We start from the raw sequence: 22,171 nt of genomic DNA, 5'->3' as shown, positions 1-22,171 counted from the left end.
ATGGTTCAATAACCTCATCAAGTCTCCACCATCCTCCCACTCAATTTTCGAGACAAACTTTTTCTCGAGAAAGGACCCGATTCAAGAAACAATCCCTATTGCTTTCGGATCTGAATTAGGAGGTATACCCAAATGTTTTGGGTGTCCTATGAAGATGCATTTTATCCGCTTTGGGTTCGAGCTTATCAACCTGAAACGTTTTCACATAAGCGTCGCAGCCCCAAACTTTTAAGAAACGACAACTTAGGTTTCTCCAAACCATAGTTCAAACGGTGTCGTCTCAATGGAATTATGTGGTGCCCTATTAAAGTGAGGGTGGTTGTCTCTAATGCCTAACCCATGAACGATAGTGGTAATTTGATAAGAGACATCATGGTACGCACCATATCCAATAGGGTGCAACTATGATGTTCGGACACACCATCACACTATGGTGTTCCAGGCGGTATTAATTGTGAAACAATTTCCACAATGTCTTAATTGCGTGCCAAAGCTCATAACTCAGATATTCATCTCTATGATCATATCATAGACATTTTATCCTCTTGTCATGATGATCTTAAACTTCACTCTGAAATTACTTGAACCATTCAATAATTCAGACTTGTGTTTCATCAAGTAAATATACTTAGTATCTACTCAAATCATCCGTGAAGTAAGAACATAACGATATCCACTGCGTGCCTCAGCACTCACTGGACTGCACACATCAAAATATGTTACTTCCAACAAGTTGCTTTCTCATTCCATTTTACTGAAAATGAGGCTTTCAGTCATCTTGCCCATGTGGTATGATTTGCATGTCTCAAGTGATTCAAAATCAAGTGAGTCCAAGCGGTCTATCTGCATGGAGTTTCTTCATGCGTATATACCAATAGACATGGTTCACATGTCTCAATCTTTTCAAAAACGAGTGAGTCCAAAGATCCATCAACATGGAGCTTCTTCATGCGTTTTATACCAATATGACTTACATGGCAGTGCCACAAGTAGGTGGTACTATCATTACTATCTTCTATCTTTTGGCATGAACATGTGTATCACTACGATCGAGATTCAATAAACCATTTATTTTAGGTGCAAGACCATTGAAGGTATTATTCAAATAACCAGAGTAACCATTATTCTCCTTAAATGAATAACCGTATTGCGATAGACATAATCCAATCATGTCTATGCTCAACGCAAACACCAAATAACAATTACTTAGGTTTAACACCAATCTCGATGGTAGAGAGAGCGTGCGATGCTTGATCACATCAACCTTGGAAACACTTCCAACACATATCGTCAGCTCACCTTTAGCTAGTCTTCGTTTATTCCGTAGCTTTTATTTTGAGTTACTAACACTTAGCAACCGAACCGGTATCTAATACCCTGGTGCTACTAGGAGTACTAGTAAAGTACACATTAACATAATGTATACCCAATATACTTCTATTGAACTTGCCAGCCTTCTCATCTACCAAGTATCTAGGGTAATTCTGCTCGAGTGGATGTTCCCTTTATTACAGAAGCACTGAGTCTCGGGTTTGGGTTCAACCTTGGGTTTCTTCACTAGAGCAGCAGCTGATTTGCCGTTTCATGAAGTATCCCTTCTTGCCCTTGCCCTTCTTGAAACTAGTGGTTTCACTAACCATCAACAATTGATGCTCCTTCTTGATTTCTACTTTCACGGTGTCAAACATCACGAATATTTCAAGGATCATCATATCTATCCCTGATATGTTATAGTTCATCACGAAGCTTTAGTAGCTTGGTGCAATGACTTTGGAGAAACATCACTATGTCATCTGGAAGATTAACTCCCACTCGATTCAAGTGATTGTTGTACCCAGATAATCTGAGTACAAGCTCAACGATTGAGCTTTTCTCCCTTAGTTTGTAGGCTAAGAAACTCGTCGGAGGTCTCATACCTCTTGACGTGGGCACGAGCCTGAAATCCCAATTTCAACCCTCAAAACATCTCATATGTTTCGCGACGTTTCGAAATCGTCTTCGGTGCCTTAATTCTAAACCGTTTAATATTACTGAACTATCACGTAGTTATCGAAACGTGTATGTCAAATGTTCGCAACATCCACAGACGATGTTCGAGGTTCAGCACACCGAGCGGTGCATTAAGGACATAAGCCTTCTGCGCAACAATGAGGACAATCCTCAGTTTACGGACTGAGTCCGCATAATTGCTACTATCAACTTTCAACTATATTTTCTCTAGGAACATATCTAAACAGTAGAACTAAAGCGCGAGCTACGACATAATTTGCAAAAACCTTTTGACTATGTTCAGGATAATTAAGTTCATCTAATGAACTCCCACTCAGATAGACATCCCTCTAGTCATCTAAGTGATTACACGATCCGAGTCAACTAGGCCGTGTCCGATCATCACGTGAGACGGACTAGTCATCATCGGTGAACATCTTCATGTTGATTGTATCTACCATATGACTCATGCTCGACCTTTCGATCTCTTGCGTTCCGAGGCCATGTCTGTACATGCTAGGCTCGTCAAGTCAACCTAAGCGTTTCGCGTGTGTAAATCTGGCTTACACCCGTTGTATGTGAACGTTAGAATCTATCACACCCGATCATCACGTGGTGCTTCGAAACAACGAACTTTCGCAATGGTGCACAGTTAGGGGGAACACTTTCTTGAAACTTTAATGAGGGATCATCTTATTTAATACCGTCGTTCTAAGCAAATAAGATGCATAAACATGATAAACATCACATGCAATCAAAAAGTGACATGATATGGCCAATATCATTTTGCTCCTTTTGATCTCCATCTTCGGGGCTCCATGATCATCATCGTCACCGGCATGACACCATGATCTCCATCATCGTGTCTCCATGAAGTTGTCGCGCCAACTATTACTTCTACTACTATGGCTAATGGTTTAGCAATAAAGTAAAGTAATTACATGGCGTTTTTCAAAGACACGCAGGTCATACAATAAACTAAGACAACTCCTATGGCTCCTGCCGGTTGTCATACTCATCGACATGCAAGTCATGATTCCTATTACAAGAACATGATCAATCTCATACATCACATATCATTCATCACATTCTTTTTTGGCCATATCACATCACATAGCATACCCTGCAAAAACAAGTTAGACGTCCTCTAATTGTTGTTTGCATGTTTTACATGGCTGCTATGGGTTTCTAGAAAGAACATTTCTTACCTACGCAAAAACCACAACGTGATATGTCAATTGCTATTTACCCTTCATAAGGACCCTTTTCATCAAATCCGATCCGACTAAAGTGGGAGAGACTGGCACCCGCTAGCCACCTTATGCAACAAGTGCATGTCAGTCGGTGGAACCTGTCTCACGTAAGTGTACGTGTAAGGTCGGTCCGGGCCACTTCATCTCACAATACCGTCGAAACAAGATTGGACTAGTAACGGTAAGCATATTGAACAAAATTAACGCCCACAACAACTTGTGTTCTACTCGTGCATAGAAACTACGCATAGACCTAGCTCATGATGCCACTGTTGGGGAACATAGCAGAAATCAAAAAATTTCTACGCATCACCAAGATCAATCTATGGAGTAATCTAGCAACAAGGGGAAGGAAAGTGCATCTACATACCCTTGTAGATCGCTAAGCGGAAGCATTCAAGTGAACGGGGTTGATGGAGTCGTACTCGTCGTGATCCAAATCACCGATGATCCTAGCGCCGAATGGACGGCACCACCACGTTCAACACACATACGGAACGGATACGTCTCCCACACCTTGATCCAGCAAGGAGGAGGGAGAGGTTGAGGAAGAGAGTCCAACAGCAGCACGACGGCGTGGTGGTGATGGAGTGGCAGTTCTCCAGCAGGGCTTCGCCAAGCTTACGCGGAGGAGAGGTATTGGAGGGGAGGGGCTGCGCCAGGTGCAAGCGTGAAGCTCCTATGCGCCTCCCCACTATATATAGGGGTGGAGGGGGCTGGTTTCTTGCCCTCCAAGTCCATTGGGGCGTTGGCAAAGGTGGGAGGAAAGAAATCACATCATTTCCTTTGCCACCGATTGTTATCCCCCCTTTTAGGGATCTTGATCTTATCCCTTCGGGATATGATCTTATTCCTTCTAAGGGGGGATCTTGGTGCGCCTTGACCAGGGGTGTGGGTCCTTGCCCCCACTACCCACGTTCATGTGGGTCCCCCCATGCAGGTGGGCCCCACTCCGGAACCTTCTAGAACCTTCCCGGTACAATACCGAAAAATCCCGAACATTTTCCGGTGGCCAAAATAGGACTTCCCATATATAAATCTTTACCTCCGGACCATTCCGGAACTCCTCGTGACGTCCGGGATCTCATCCGGGACTCCGAACAACATTCGGTAACTGCACACTAATTCCCATGACAACTCTATCGTCACCGAACCTTAAGTGTGTAGACCCTACGGGTTCCGGAACCATGCAGACATGACCGAGACAACTCTCCGACCAATAACCAACAGCGGGATCTGGATACCCATGTTGGCTCCCACATGTTCCACGATGATCTCATCAGATGAACCACGATGTCGAGGATTCAATCAATCCCGTATTCAATTCCCTTTGTCAAGCGGTATAGTACTTGCCCGAGATTCGACCGTCGGTATCCCGATACCTTGTTCAATCTCGTTACCGGCAAGTCTCTTTACTCGTTCCGTAACACATCATCTCGTGATCAACCCCTTGGTCACATTGTGCACATTATGATGATGTCCTACCGTGTGGGCCCAGAGATACCTCTCCATCACACGGAGTGACAAATCCCTGTCTCGATTCGTGCCAACCCAACAGACGCTTCCGGAGATACCCGTAGTGTACCTTTATAGCCACCCAGTTATGTTGTGACGTTTGGTACACCCAAAGCATTCCTACGGTATCCGGGAGTTGCACAATCTCATGGTCTAAGGAAATGATACTTGACATTAGAAAAGCTTTAGCATACGAACTACACGATCTTTGTGCTAGGCTTAGGATTGGGTCTTGTCCATCACATCATTCTCCTAATGATGTGATCCCGTTATCAACGACATCCAATGTCCATGGTTAGGAAATCGTAACCATCTATTGATCAACGAGCTAGTCAACTAGAGGCTTATTAGGGACATGGTGTTGTCTATGTACCCACACATGTATCTGAGTTTCCTATCAATACAATTATAGCATGGATAATAAACGATTATCATGAACAAGGAAATATAATAATAATAACTAATTTATTATTTCCTCTAGGGAATATTTCCAACAAACGCCTCATATCCGTCGCCTTATAAAGGGCCACTTCCGAGTGGCTGACGCGTGGGACCAGGCGATCCTGTCAAATCCCGCAACAGTCGCACGCAACGTACGTGGCAAAAAAGGTGGCGCAAAGATCGAGGTGCTATTGTTTATCTGCCACGCTTACTTCGGCACGCCCTGTCCTGCGTGCTTATGACTGGCATTATCAATAACGCCACTACTTTATGTACATTAAGCCCCTTGTAATGGAGGCTGGATGGGGTCCTGGCGCACTCTATATAAGCCACCCCCTCCTCTGGCACAAGGGTTCGCACCCCTTGTAACATCACACTTATAATCCAGTCGACCGCCTCTGGGCACCGAGACATAGGGCTATTACTTCCTCAGCGAAGGGACTAAACTCATAAACCCTATGTGTACACCTTCACCATAGCTGAGATCTTGCCTCTCCATACCTACCCCCTTTCTACTGTCAGTCCTAGAACCACGACAGTCCTCGCCCGCGCAAAAGCGGGTCATGAGTGTAGTTAAGGCTTCTATTGTCCTTGGCTTTTCCTGGCCAAGGTGTATGGCTAGCCATTCATTGCGGACACTATGTTTGAAGGCCGCTAAGGCTTCGGCGTCCGGACAGTCGACGATTTGGTTCTTCTTAGTGAGAAACCGGTTCCAAAGCTTATAGGCCGATTCTCTGGGTTGTTGGATTATGTGACTTAGATCGTCTGCATCCGGGGGCCGGACATAGGTCCCTTGGAAATTTGCTCGGAAAGCGTCCTCAAGTTCTTCCTAGCTTCCGATGGAGTTTTCGGGGAGGCTTTTCAGCCAGTGCCGAGCTGGTCCTTTTAGCTTGAGGGGTAAGTATTTAATGGCGTGGAGATCATCTCCGCGAGCCATGTGGATGTGAAGAATAAAGTCTTCTATGCAAACCACAGGGTCCGTCGTTCCGTCATATGCCTCGATGTTTATGGGTTTAAACCCTTCTGGAAAATCGTGTTCCAGCACCTCATCGGTGAAGCACAGGGGGTGTGCGGCACCCCTGTATTTGGCCGTGTCGTGGCACGGGTCCGATGATTGTAATGTTCAGTATTGGTTCCGAACTGGTAAATGACTGGCATATTTGGTTTGATAATCATGATCCCGTGTAGGAGCACGTTCCTTGGATCCATAGAGGGACCTGGTTTTGCCAGCCTTTTTTTCCACGTCCTCACGTAAATCATGTTTCTGGTCCTGAGCCGCAACCTCCCTTCCTTTACGGGAAGGGGGTGCGGGTTTATGTGCGGCATTGCTGGCCGCTCTGTCTCGACCACGAGGTGGTCGGTCTGGCTTGTCAGCCATATTGTTTTTCGGTGGTGTAGGCACAATAGCCTCGTCGTCGAATTCGGGCAGCATCTTACACTTAGGATAGGTCTTTGTTTGGCGATTACCGCCATATTTTTCCTCAGCGTCTAGCACTTCATTCCATCTGTCATTGAGCATATCCTATGCGGCTTTAAGCCGCTACTTCTGCTTCTTCAGGCTCCTTGCAGTGGCGATGAGCCTTTAATGGAGGCGTTCTTGTTCTAATGGTTCTTTTGGGACGATGAGTTCGTCGTCGCCCAAGCTGATCTCCTCTCGGAGACAAGTTGATAGTTGCTATCTTTGGCATCACTGTGGTCAGACAACATCCCCGGACTGTGTTCGCCATCCTCTCGTACGTCCTGCTCCAACGCTGGGTCTGCGGGTCTTCGGCTTGGTCCTGATTATCATCATCATCTGTGACAATGTTGCTATTTTTCCTTTTGCCGGTTCGAGGTCGGCGCTTCTGACGCCGATGCTTGGGAGGTTCATCGACAAGCATACTTTTATCGTCGTCCGCCTCCTTATCTTTAGGTGTGTCCACCATGTATATGTCGTATGAGGATGTGGCTGTCCAACACTCTGTAGGCGGTGGTTCCTGTTCCTATCCGGCATCGTCGTCCCTACCGTCAATGTCCTCGGAGTCGTAATCAAGCATGTCGGTTAAATCATCGACAGTGGCTATAAACTGGGTGGTGGGTGGGAAACGAAGTTCTTCGTCACCCGCTTCCCCTTCAAGCCGGACCTAGTTCGGCCAAGAGTCCCCTAACAAGGAGAGGGATTTCAATGAGTTTAACACATCGCCTTGAGGTGAGTGCTGAAAGATGTCCGCAGAGCTGAACTCCAAGATCGGCGCCCAATCAGGTTCGATGGACGCGGATGCACGCTGTCCAAAACCTTTGGCCAGAGACAAATCCGAGGTTCCAGTGACACAAGCCCAGCTCGATGTTGGGTCCGTGTGCGGCTCGAACGCTGCTGAGTCTGTGGCTTACGTGGCGGGGTTGAGCTTCCCATCCGTGGACAGCGCGGTCCGCTCTGGATCTAGGGCCAGAGCAGTTACGGGTGCTATCTCCTGAGCGCGGCCAGATGACAGATTTAGGTCATGTTCATCGTGGTGGCAGGGGACAACCATCATGGGCTCAAATCCATCGAAGATCAAGTCTCCACGGATATCGGCCACAAAATTTAGACTTCCAAATCTGACCTGACGGCCAGGGGCGTAGCTATCGATCTGCTCTAGATGGCCAAGTGAGTTGGCCCGCAGTGCGAAGCTGCCGAATATGAAGATCTGTTCGGGGAGGAAGATCTTCCCCCGGGCTGCGTTGTTGTAGATGATTGATGGAGCCATCCAGCCTTTTGGTGACGATGCAACGGAACTCTCAATGAAAGCACCAATGTCGGTGTCAAAACCGGCGGATCTCGGGTAGGGGGTCCTGAACTGTGCGTCTAAGGCTAATGGTAACAGGAGGCGGGGGACACAATGTTTACCCAGGTTCGGGCCCTCTCTATTGAGTTAATACCCTACTTCCTGCTTGATTGATCTTGATGAATATGAGTATTACAAGAGTTGATCTACCACGAGATCGTAATGGCTAAACCCTAGAAGCCTAGCCTATGAGATTATGATTGTTGTCCTCCCTACGGACTAAACCCTCCGGTTTATATATACACCGGAGGGGGATAGGGTTACACAAACTCGGTTACAGAGAAAGGAATCTACATATCCGAATCACCAAGCTTGCCATCCACGCAAAGGAGAGTGCCATCCGGACACGGGACAAAGTCTTCTGTCTTGTATCTTCATAGCCCAATAGTCCAACCCATGTATATAGTCCGGCTGTCCGAGGACCCCTTAATCTAGGACTCCCTCACCCATCTTCTGGTATATAAGTCATTTTGACCGATAAAAAAATCAGGGAGGACATTCGGGACAAAGCGCCGCCGTCTCGAGGAGGAACTTGGGCAGGAGCACTTTTGCCCTCCGACAGAGCGATTCTGCCGGGGGAACTTCCCTCCAGGAGGGGGAAATCATCGTCATTGTCATCACCTACAACTCTCCCATCTTGGGGAGGGCCATCTTCATCAACATCTTCATAGCACCAACTCCTCTCAAACCCTAGATCATCTCTTGCGTTCAATCTTTGTATCAAAACTATAGATTGGTGCCCGTGGGTGACTAGTAGTGTTGATTACATCTTGTAGTTGATTACTATATGGTTTATTTGGTGGAAGATTATCTGTTCAGATCCATTATGTTATTCAATACCCCTCTCATCTTGAGCATGTTTATCATTTGTGAGTAGTTACTTTTTTTCTTGAGGTCACGGGAGAAATCATGTTGCAAGTAATCATGTGAATTTGATATGTGTTCGATATTTTGATAGTATGTATGTTGTGATTCCCTTAGTGGTGTCATGTGAACGTCGACTACATGACACTTCACCATATTTGGGCCTAAGGGAATGCATTGTGGAGTAGTAAATAGATGGTGGGTTGTGAGAGTGATAGAAACTTAAACCCCCATTTATACACTATTCCATAAGGGACTGATTGGATCCTAGAGTTTAATGCTATGGTTAGAATTTATTCTTAATACTTTTCTTGTAGTTGTGTATGCTTGCGAGAGGGTTAATCATAAGTATGAGGGTTGTTCAAGTAAGAACAACACCTAAGCACTGGTCCACCCACATATCAAATTATCAAAGTAGTGAACACAAATCAAACCAACATGATGAAAGTAAGTAGATGAAATTCCCGTGTACCCTCAATAACGCTTTGCTTGTTATAAGAGACCATTTTGGCCTGTCCTTTGTCTAAAAAGGACCGGGCTACCTTGCTGCATACTTATTGTTACTATCATTACTTGCTCGTTACAAATTATCTTGCTATCAAACTACTCGCTACTTACAGTTTCAGCACTTGCAAACATCATCTTACTGAAAACTACTTGTCATTTCCTTCTACTCCTCGTTGCGTTCGACACTCTTACGTATCGAAAAGAGCTACAATTGATCCCCTATACTTGTGGGTCATCAAGGCTATTTTCTGGTGCCGTTGCGGGGGAGTGAAGTGCCTTTGGTAAGTGGAATTCGGTAAGGAAACATTTATATAGTGTGCTGAAATTTATTGTCACTTGTTACCATGGAAAACAATCCTTTGAGGGGTTTGTTCGGGGTATCTTCACCTCATACGGAACTACAATTAGTTATGCCTGCACATACTGCACCTACTGAAAATATTTAATATGAAATTCCTTCGGGTATGATAGAACAACTGGTAGCTAATCCTTATGCAGGACATGGAACTGAACATCCTGATATGCACTTGATACATGTGGAACCAATTTGTGTATTGTTTAAGCTTGCAGGTTTACCCAGGGATGAAGTGATGAAAAAGGTTTTCCCTTTATCTTTGAAGGGAAAAGCATTGTCATGGTATAGGGTATGCGATGATATTGGATCATGGAATTGGAATCGTTTGAAATTGGAGTTCCATCAAAAAGAAATCCTATGCATCTAGTTCATCATGATCGGAATTATATATATAATTTTTGGCCTCATGAAGGATAAAGTATCGCTCTAGCTTGAGGGAGGCTTAAGTTGATGTTTTATTCATGCCCCAATCATGAGCTCTCAAGAGAAATCATTATTCAAAATTTCTATGCTCGGCTTTCTCGTAATGATCAAACCATGCTCGATACTTCATGTACTGGTTCTTTTATGAAGAAGACTATTGAATTCCGATGGGATCTTTTGGAAAGAATTAAATGCAACTCTAAAGATTGGGAACTTGACGAAGTTAAAGAGTCAGGTATAAAGCTTAACTATGATTGTGTTAAATCTTTTATGGATACTGACGCTTTTCAAAAGTTTAGCACTAAATATGGACTTGACTCTGATATAGTAGCCTCCTTTTGTGAATCATTTGCTACTCATGTTGAACTTCCTAAAGAGAAGTGGGTTAAATATCACCCACCTATTAAATATGAAATTAAAGAACCAGTACCAGTTAAAGAACAAACTATACTTTATAATGTTGATCCAGTTATTCCTTCTACTTATATTGAGAAACCACCTTTCCCTGTTAGGATAAAAGAACATGCTAAAGTTTCAACTGTGGTTAATAAAAGCTATGTTAGAACACCTAAACCTGATGAAAAAATTAAAGTAGAACCTGACATTGCTATGGTTAAAGATCTCTTGGAAGAAGATATGGATGGGCATGTTATTTACTTTTGTGAAGAAGCTGCTAGAATTGTCAAGCCAGAGGGGAAAGATAAACATAGACCAATTGTTGGCATGCCTGTTGTTTCAGTTAAAATAGGAGATCACTATTATTATGGTTTATGTGACATGGGTGCTAGTGTGAGTGACATTCCCCACTCCTTATATGAAGAAATTAGAGATGAAATAGCACCTGCTGAAATAGAAGACATTGATGTTACTATTAAACTTGCTAATAGGGATACTATATCACCCATTGGGATTCTTATAGATGTTGAAATCTTGTGTGGGAAGATAAAATACCCTACTGATTTTCTTGTTCTTACCACCCCACAAGATAAATTGTGTCCCATTATATTTGGTAGACCTTTCTTGAACACCGTCAATGCTAAAATAAATTGTAAGAAACAAACTATCGGTGTTAGCTTTCGTGATGAATCTCACGAGTTTAATTTTTCCAAGTTCAGTAGAAATTATCATGAAAAAGAATTTCCTAGTAAGGATGAAGTAATTGGTCTTGCTTCTTTTGATGTGCCACCTACTGATCCTATAGAGCGATACTTGCTAGACCATGAGAATGATTTACATATGCATGAAAGAAATGAAATAGATAAGATCTTCTTTGAACAACGTCCTTTGCTTAAACACAATTTGCCTATTGAAACGCTTGGAGGTCCTCCTCCATCTAAGGGTGACCCTGTGTTTGAATTAAAACCTTTGCCAGACACTTCGAAATATGCTTATCTTGATGAAAAGAAGATATATCCTATTATTATCAATGCTAACTTTTCAGAACATGAAGAAGAAAGATTATTGAAAGTTCTAAGGAAGCACTGAGCTGCTATTGGGTATACTCTTGATGATTTTAAGGGCATTAGTCCCACTCTATGTCAGCATAAATTAATATGGAACCTGATGCTAAACCAGTTGTTGATCATCAACGTCGGTTAAATCCGAAGATGAAAGAAGTGGTGAGAACGGAAATATTAAAACTTTTGGAAGAAGGTATAATCTATCCTATAGTTGATAGTAAATGGGTAAGTCATGTTCATTGTGTCCCTAAGAAGGGAGGTATTACTGTTGTTCCTAATGATAAGAATGAGCTTATTCCACAAAGAATTGTCACGGGCTATAGAATGGTTATTGATTATAGAAAATTGAATAAAGCTACTAGAAAAGATCATTACCCTCTGCCTTTTATTGATCAAATGTTAGAAAGACTATCTAAGCACACACAATTTTTCTTCCTTGATGGATACTCTGGCTTTTGAAAAATACCTGTTTTACAATCTAATCAAGAAAAGACCACTTTTACTTGTCCTTTTGGAACATTTTCTTATAGACGTATGCCTTTCGGTTTATGTAATGCACCTGCTACCTTTCAAAGATGTATGACTGCTATATTCTCTGACTTTTGTGAAAAGATTGTTGAGGTTTTCATGGATGACTTTTATGTTTATGGGAAGTCCTTTGATGATTATTTAAGCAATCTTGAGCGAGTTTTGTAGAGATGCGAACAAACAAATCTTGTCTTGAATTGGGAGAAGTGCCACTTGATGGTTAATGAGGGCATTGTCTTGGGTCATAAAATTTCTGAAAGAGGTATTGAAGTGGACCAAGCTAAGATTGATGCAATTGAGAAAATGCCATGTCCTAAGGACATCAAAGGTATTTGTAGTTTCCTAGGTCATGCTTGTTTCTATAAGAGATTGATTAAAGACTTCTCTAAAATGTCTAGGCCTCTTACTAGTCTTTTGCAAAAGGATGTTCCTTTTGTTTTTGATGATGATTGTTTAGAAGCCTTTGAAACACTCAAGAAAGCCTTAATTTCTGCACCTATTGTTCAACCACCTGATTGTAACTTGCCTTTTGAAATTATGTGTGATGCTAGTGATTATGTTGTTGGTGTTGTTCTAGGACAAAGAGTTGATAAGAAATTGAATGTTATTCATTATGCTAGTAAAACTCTAGACAGTGCTCAAAGAAATTATGCTACTACTAAAAAAGAATTTTTAGCAGTGGTGTTTGCTTGTGAGAAATTTAGACCTTATATTGTTGATTCCAAAGTAACTCTTCACACAGACCATGCTGCTATTAAATATCTTATGGAAAAGAAAGATGCTAAACCTAGACTTATTCGTTGGTTTCTCTTGTTACAAGAATTTAATTTACATATTATGGATAGAAAAGGAGCTGAGAACCCCGTAGTGATAAGTTGTCTAGGCTTGAAAATGTGCGTGATGACCCACTACCTATTGATGATAGTTTTCTTGATGAGCAGTTAGCTGCAATAAATGTTGCTAATAGTACCCCGTGGTATGCTGATTATGCTAATTACATTGTTGCTAAATATTTACCTCCTAGCTTTACTTACCAACAGAAGAAAAAAATCTTCTATGATTTAAGACATTACTTTTGGGATGACCCACATCTATATAAAGAAGGAGTAGATGGTATTATCAGACATTGTGTACCTGAGCATGAACAAGGACAAATCCTACGGAAATGCCACTCCGAGGCTTATGGAGGGAATCATGTTGGAGATAGAACTACTCACAAGGTATTGCAATCTAGATTTTATTGGCCTACTCTCTTCAAGGATGCCCGTAAGTTTCTCTCATCTTGTGATGAATGCCAATGAATAGGTAATATTGGTAAGCGTCCAGAAATGCCTATGAATTATTCACTTGTTGAACCATTTGATGTTCGGGGATTTGATTACATGGGACCTTTTCCTTCCTCTAATGGGTATACACATATTTTGGTTGTTGTTGAATATGTTACTAAATGGGTAGAAGCTATTCCAACTAGTAGTGCTGATCACAACACCTCTATTAAAATGCTTAAGGAAGTTATTTTCCCAAGGTTTGGAGTCCCTAGATATTTAATGACTGATGGTGGTTCACACTTTATTCATGGTGCTTTTTGTAAAATGCTTGCCAAGTATGATGTTAACCATAGAATTGCATCACCTTATCATCCTCAGTCTAGTGGTCAAGTTGAACTTAGCAATAGGGAAATAAAATTAATTTTGCAAAAGACTGTCAATAGGTCCAGGAAGAATTGGTCTAAGAAACTAGATGATGCACTTTGGGCTTATAGAACAACATATAAAAATCCAATGGGTATGTCTCCTTATAAAATGGTTTATAGAAAAGCTTGTCATTTGCCTCTTGAGTTAGAGCATAAAGCATACTGGGCAATGAAAGAACTCCACTATGATTTCAAACTTGCTGGTAGAAAGAGGTTATTTGATATTAGCTCTTTAGATGAATGGAGAACACAGGCTTATGAAAATGCAAAATTATTCAGAGAGAAAGTTAAAAGATGGCATGACAAAAGAATCCAAAAGCGTGAGTTCAAAGGCGGAGAATATGTTCTTTTGTACAACTCTCGTTTTAGATTATTTGCAGGAAAGCTCCTTCGAAATGGGAAGGCCCATATGTCATCGAGGAGGTTTACCGGTCTGGAGCCATCAAAATAAATAATTTTGAAGGCACTACCCCGAAGGTTGTCAATGGGCAACGAATAAAGCATTATATATCAGGTATGCCTGTCAATGTTGAAAGTAATATTATCCAAACTTTGACACTGGAGGAACACATAAAAGAGTCCTTTCGGAACACCCCAGAATCGTCAAAATAAGGAGGTACGTAATACGGTAAGTAAACGGTCTCCGAAAAATCCACAAAAATATTTTTTGTTTGTGTTGGAATATTTTAGAATTTTGGAAATAAAGAAACTCCCAGGAGACGTATCCTGGTGGGCATAAGATACCAGGGCGTGCCAGGCATGCCTGGCGCGCCCAAGTGGGTTGTGCCCACCTGGGGCACTTTTCGGACTCTGTTTTTCTTCTGTATACCTGTCCTGCAAGATAAATTTTTTATATATACTTCCCGAACCTGTTAACCACCGTATTGCAAAGAAATCCTCTGTTCTCTTTTCTTGTTGTTCCTGGTCAGATTTATCAAGAAAGGAAGCTACCATAAATCCATCCCCGGTGACAACACAAGCACTATTGGCCGAGGAGGAAGAAGAAACTTCTTTACCATCAAGGGAGAACTGAGTATCGGGTATGGGCACTCCCCTTGGATTCCGCCAAGCTTGGGGGAGGTGCCCCGGTATCGTATCATCCCACCATCTTTTTGCTTTACTTATCTTAGTTCAATCTTTTTTGCTTTAGATGAAATAAAGTTAGTTCAATCCTTTCTTATTTGAGAGTCTGCTTAGTGATCTACCCTCATAATCGTGTGCAAGCTATATAATAAAGTTAGTCTGAGTTTTGCTTTCTTTACTTTCATGTTGCAAATAAAGAAAAGAAATAAGAAAGGAAGAAAAAATAAATAAATAAAAGAAAGGAAATAAATCAATAAGATCATATACTAATCCTATGGTAGGTGATAGCACCACATAAGGAAAAGTATAAGTAGGAAATTTTATTAGAGATTGACAAACAGAGCATTAGTCAATGATGCAACTCATGAAAGAATTAATAAGGGAAGAGAAGATTCACATATAAATATACTATCCTAGAAATATTTTGTGATTGTGAGCCCTCATCAAAATATTATATGCCAAAATTGTTGACGTTGGACAAGGAAGACAACTTAATGATTTATGTATATTTATATTCACATAGAAGTCATATTGTCATAGATCATTTAACATGTGATGCTTGTCCCATATCTTTGCTAACCAAAAATTCCGCACCAAGTAGAGATACTACTTGTGCATCCAAAACTCTTAAACCAATTTTTTTTTCAAGTGTCCACCATACCTACCTATGGATTGAGCAAGATTCCTCAAGTAAGTTGTCATCGGTGCAAAAAGGCAATAAAAATTGCTTCTTAATATGTGAGATCATTTATTGTAAGAGAAAATTGAGCGTTGTACAAACTTGGATGCCAAAAAATAAAAGCGACAGACTGCATAATAAAGGTTGTAATCTTAAGGGGCAATACAATGTGACGTTCTCTTGCACTATGGGATTGAGCATGCAAACAAATAAGCGCATGGCAACCTCTGCTTCCCTCTGCGAAGGGCCTATCTTGTACTTTTATGTATTTACTTTTATGCAAAGAGTCAAAGTTTTCCTTCTATTCCTTTTTATTTTCTCTTTTGGCAAGGATCATGTGGTGAGGAAAGATCTAGGAACATATGTCCAATTGAATATAGATAGCATGAGTTATTATTGTTGACATCACCCTTGAGGTGAGTATGTTGGGAGGCGAAACTATGAGCCCCTATCTTTTTAGGTGTCCGGTTGAAATGTTTTGCTCAAGGGTACGAGGTGAGTGTTAGCAATCATAGAAGACTATATGATGGTTGAGTATGTGGACTTGCTAGAAGGCTCCGACACATGACTCTTCCTGAAAAGATGATAAATTGTAGTTGCAAAGTTGACCGAGAGCATAGTTTGTTGGTTTTAAATAAAGTTTCCGCTTTATACTTCGATTATGTGATGAATTGTTACTTATTCATGGGAAGTATATGATGCGAGTTTAATGATAAAATTCCTTTGTTCAATTTTGTTGATGTTATAATAATCAACATGATGCTTCTATGTCCATATTTTTGTTTTTATCAACACCTCTCTCTCAAAGCATGTGGACATGTTCTTTGATTTCGGCTTTTCTTGAGGACAAGCGAGGTCTAAGTTTGGGGGAGTTGATACATCCATTTTGCATCATGTTTTCTTACTATTATTTATAATATTTTTATCCATAATAACGCTTTTTGGAGTAATTCAAATGCCTTTTCTCTCATAATTTGCAAGGTACACACCAAGAGGGAGAATTCTGGCAGCTGGAAATTTGGACCTGAAAAAGCTACGTCAGGCTACCTATTCTGCACAACTCCAAACAAGTTGAACCTCCACGGATAATTTTTATTGATTATTTAAGAAATATTGGCGCAAATATCTACCAGAGGGGGCCCATCAGGTGGGCACAACCCACCTGGGCGCGCCAGGGAGCCCAGGCACGCCCTGGTGGGTTGTGCCCTCCTCGTCCCACCTCCGATGCCCATATTTTGGTATATAAGTAATTTTGACCTAGAAAAAAATCAGGGGAGGACATTCAGGACGAAGCGCCGCTGTATCGAGGCGGAACTTGGGCAGGAGCACTTTTGCCCTCTGGTGGAGCGATTCTGCCGGGGGAACTTCCCTCCCGGAGGGGGAAATCTTCGTCATAGTCATCACCTACAACTCTCCCATCTTGGGGAGGGCCATCTTCATCAACATCTTCACAGCACCAACTCCTCTCAAACCCTAGTTCATATCTTGCGTTCAATCTTTGTATCAAAACTATAGATTGGTGCCCGTGGGTGACTAGTAGTGTTGATTACATCTTGTAGTTGATTACTATATGGTTTATTTGGGGGAAGATTATATGTTCAGATCCATTATGTTATTCAATACCCCTCTAATCTTGAGCATGTTTATCATTTGTGAGTAGTTACTTTTGTTCTTGAGGTCACGGGATAAATCGTGTTGCAAGTAATCATGTGAATTTGATATGTGTTCGATATTTCGATAGTTTGTATGTTGTGATTCCCTTAGTGTGGTGTCATGTGAACGTCGACTACATGACACTTCACCATATTTGGGCCTAAGGGAATGCATTGTCGAGTAGTAAATAGATGGTGGGTTGCGAGAGTGACAGAAACTTAAACCCTAGTTTATGCACTATTCTGTAAGGGACCGATTGGACCCTAGAGTTTAATGCTATGGTTAGAATTTATTCTTAATACTTTTCTCGTAGTTGCGGATGCTTGCGAGAGGGTTAATCATAAGTAGGAGGGTTGTTCAAGTAAGAACAACACCAAAGCACCGGTCCACCCACATATCAAATTATCAAAGTAGCGAACACAAATCAGACCAACATAATGAAAGTAACTAGATGAAATTCCTGTGTACCCTCAAGAACGCTTTGCTTGTTATAAGATACCGTTTTGGCCTGTCCTTTGTCTAAAAAGGATCGTACTACCTTGCTGCATACTTATTGTTACTATCATTACTTGCTCGTTACAAATTATCTTGCTATCAAGCTACTCGCTACTTACAGTTTCAGCACTTGCAGACATCATCTTAGTGAAAACTACTTGTCATTTCCTTCTACTCCTCATTGGGTTCGACACTCTTACTTATCGAAAAGAGCTATAATTGATCCCCTATACTTGTGGGTTATCATGTAACTATGGAGGGGGGCATCGCACACGGTTGGGAGAGAAACTTGTGTGTTCTAGGGTGCCCCTCTGCCCCCGTATATAAAGGAGCAAGGGAAGGCCGGCCAGCCCTGCTAGGGCGCGCCCCACAAGGAGAGTCCTACTAGGACTACTAGTCCTAGTAGGATTCCACCAAGAGGGAGAGACGGGGAAAGAAGGAGAGTGAGAGGTAGAAGGAAAGGGGGGCGCCACCGCCCCTTCCCTGGTCCATTTTGGACCCAAGAGGGAGGGGACGCGCGGCCTTCCCTGGCCGCCCCTCTCTCTACACACTGATACGTCTCCAACGCATCTATAATTTTTGATTGTCCCACGCTATTGTATTACCTGTTTTGGATGTTATGGGCTTTGTTATACACTTTATATATCATTTTTGGGACTAACCTATTAACCGGAGGCCCAACCCATATTGCTGTTATTTTTGCCTATTTCGGTGTTTCGCAGAAAAGGAATATCAAGTGGAGTCCAGATGGAATGAAACCTTCGGGAGAGTTATTTTTGGAACGGAAGCAATCCAGGAGACTTGGAGTAGACGTCGGGGAAGCTTTGAGGAAGCCACGAGGCAGGGAGGCACGACCCCACCCTCGTGGGCCCCTTGTGGCTCCCCTGACCGACTTCTTTCTCCTATATATGTCCATATACCCTAAAAACACCGGAGAACACAATAGATCTGGAGTTCCACCGCCGCAAGCCTCTGTAGCCAGGAAAAACCAATCGGGACCCTGTTCCGGCACCCTGCCGGAGGGGGGATCCCTCACCGGTGGCCATCTTCATCATCTCGACGCTCTCCATGACGAGGAAGGAGTAGTTCACCCTCGGGGCTGAGGGTATGTACCAGTAGCTATGTGTTTGATCTCTCTCTCTCGTGTTCTTGAGGTGATACGATCTTGATGTATCGCGAGCTTTGCTAATATAGTTGGATCTTATGATGTTTCTCCCCCTCTACTCTCTTGTAATGAATTGAGTTTCTGTTTGAAGTTATCTTATCAGATTGAGTCTTTAAGGATTTGAGAACACTTGATGTATGTCTTGCCGTGCTTATCTGTGGTGACAATGGGATATTCACGTGATCCACTTGATGTATGTTTTGGTGATCAACTTGCGGGTTCCGTGACCTTGGGAACCTATGCATAGGGGTTGGCACACATTTTCGTCTTGACTCTCTGGTAGAAACTTTGGGGCACTCTTTGAAGTACTTTGTGTTGGTTGAATAGATGAATCTGAGATTGTGTGATGCATATCGTATAATCATGCCCACGAATACTTGAGGTGACATTGGAGTATCTAGGTGACATTAGGGTTTTGGTTGATTTGTGTCTTAAGGTGTTATTCTAATACAAACTCTATGATAGATCGAACGGAAAGAATAGCTTCATGTTATTTTACTACGGACTCTTAAATATATCGATCAGAAAGGATAACTTTGAGGTGGTTTCGTACCCTACCATAATCTCTTTGTTTGTTCTCCGCTATTAGTGGCTTTGGAGTGACTCTTTATGATGTTGAAGGATAGTTATATGATCCAATTATGTTATTATTGTTGAGAGAACTCGCACTAGTGAAAGTATGAACCTTAGGCCTTGTTTCCTAGCATTGCAATACCGTTTGCGCTCACTTTTACCATTAGTTACCTTGCTGTTTTTATATTTTCATATTACAAAAACCTATATCTACCATCCATATTGCACTTGTATCACCATCTCTTCGCCGAACTATTGCACCTATACAATTTACCATTGTATTGGGTGTGTTGGGGACACAAGAGACTCTTTGTCATTTGGTTGCAGGATTGTTTGAAAGAGACCATCTTCATCCTACGCCTCCCACAGATTGATAAACCTTAGGTCATCCACTTGAGGGAAATTTGCTACTGTCCTACAAACCCATGCACTTGGAGGCCCAACAACGTCTACAAGAAGAAGGTTGCATAGTAGACATCAAGCTCTTTTCTGGTGTCGTTGCCGGGGAGGTGAGTGCTTGAAGGTATATCTTTAGATCTTGCAATCGAATCTTTTTGTTTCTTGTTTTATCACTAGTTTAGTATATAAAAGAAAACTACAAAAAAATGGAATTGAGTTTGCCTCATACGCTTCATCTTTTTAATATCTTTCGTGAGAATGATGGAAAGGAAAAATGTGCTCAAGTGCTAGAAGAAGAAATCTGTAAAATGTTTGGCACTAAATCTTTGAATGATGAGCATGATTTCAATGTTGTTAGTATGAACTCTTTGAATATCCATAGTACTAATGATGATTGCACTAGTCACGATGAAAATGTCTCCTATAAGCATGTCAATTTTTGTGGAGTGCATTGGGTTTGGAAGTACACACCAAATAGAGAAGATAGATTTTGCAAGAGGCATAAGTATTTAGAAACTAAATGGTTGCAAGAAAGGCTAGATGTGAGTGCTGAAAATTTTAAATATCTTAACCGTACTTGTGAACTTTGCAATGAACATGGTCATTTAAATCTTCGATGCAAATTATTTCATGATCGAATCGTGTCCAAAAATTGTGATGACTTGATTTCCCTTGCGCATCATAATGAACTTAGTTTGCTTTTGGATTATGAAGAAATGAAACGTTTAACTAAGCATATTCCAGAATTTAACCTTAAGAAATTTCTTGATATTGATCTAGAGGAAATTTATATGTATTGTGCGGTGAATTGCATTGAAAATCCTTATATTGCCAATTACATAAAGAAAAGAAAGCAAATAGAAGATGAAGAGAATACTAATGAAAGGGAAGAAACTTCCCAATATCCTCCTATTATTTCTTATGATGAATCAGGTAACGAGGAGGAGCTTTCTACTCAACCAATCTCATTAATAAGGAGCTCAAAGAAGAGGGTTGAACCCATACATGATGTGAAGAAGAAAAAGAAAAGACGGAGAAGCAAAGGTAGAAAGGTACCCCTCCCAAATGATATTGCTCCTACTACTCATTGTGATGATGATAATTGATATACTATTGGTGCTATCCATACTATTAATGATGAGAGTGATTGTGCTTATGATATGAAAAGGCCCAAGCTTGGGGATGCTATGTTTGATGAGAGTGACATGTTTGAGAATATATTTGCTGCAATTAATGTTTGTCCCAAGCTTGGGGATGCTACGTGTAATGAAGATGATATTTTTTAGCCTCCCAAGTTTTGATATGCAAAATTGATATGATGATAGCATGCCTCCTACTTATGATGATTATATTGATGAAAGTGGGTTTGGAAGAGTGTCAACTTTAGGAAGTAATGATCCCACTATTTTGGAGGATGTTGAATCTTATTGTGATGAATATGAAAGTGGATTTGGAGAGGTCATGACTTTATTTAGTGGTGATTCCACTACCTTGGAAGAGGTTTCAATCGATTATGATGAGAACAAAGTTGCTACTTATGATGATTATTGTGATGAAACTTATGCTATAAGAAGTAGTGATGATTATATTTATAAAACTTGTCATGATTATTATTATCCTTTTTCTGAACATTACTCTTTTAATGTGGAAACAATTTTTAGTATTCGACTCTCTTATGATACTCCCACTATTCCGAATAAGAAGAATTTTGCTTATGTGGAGAGTAGTAAATTTTCTATGCAAGTAGATCATGGAAAGAATGATTTATGCGCTGGTTATATTGTTGAGTTCATTCATTATCGCTACTGAAAATTATTATGAGGGAGGAACATATGCTTGTAGGAATTGCAATAATATCAAGTTCCCTCTCTATGTGCTTAAAATCTTGAAGTTATGCTTGTTTTGCCTTCCTATGCTAGTTGATTATTGTTCCCATAAGTTGTTTGCTCACAAAATACCTATGCATAGGAAGTGGGTTAGGCTTAAATGTGCTAGTCATATGCTTCATGATGCTCCCGTTATGTTTCAATTCTTATCTTTTATGTGAGCATCATTGTCATCATCATGCCTAGCTGAAAGGCATTAAAGAAAAGCGCTTGTTGGGAGACAACCCAATATTTACCTTTACTGTTTTTGTGTGTTCACATGATTATGCTACTTTATTAATCATGTTCTATAGCTTTTGTTTCAATAAAGTGCCAAGTAAGTCTTTAGGATAGCTTACGGTGATAGTTATGTTGATCCTGCTGAAAATCAGAAACTTTTGCACCTAGTAAATTAGTTTTCATAATT

This window comes from Triticum dicoccoides, chromosome 3B, assembly GCF_002162155.2.
Source record: "Triticum dicoccoides isolate Atlit2015 ecotype Zavitan chromosome 3B, WEW_v2.0, whole genome shotgun sequence".
Classification (NCBI taxonomy): domain Eukaryota; kingdom Viridiplantae; phylum Streptophyta; class Magnoliopsida; order Poales; family Poaceae; genus Triticum; species Triticum dicoccoides.
The sequence above is the reverse complement of the archived record's forward strand: the minus strand, read 5'-3'. Positions refer to the sequence as shown.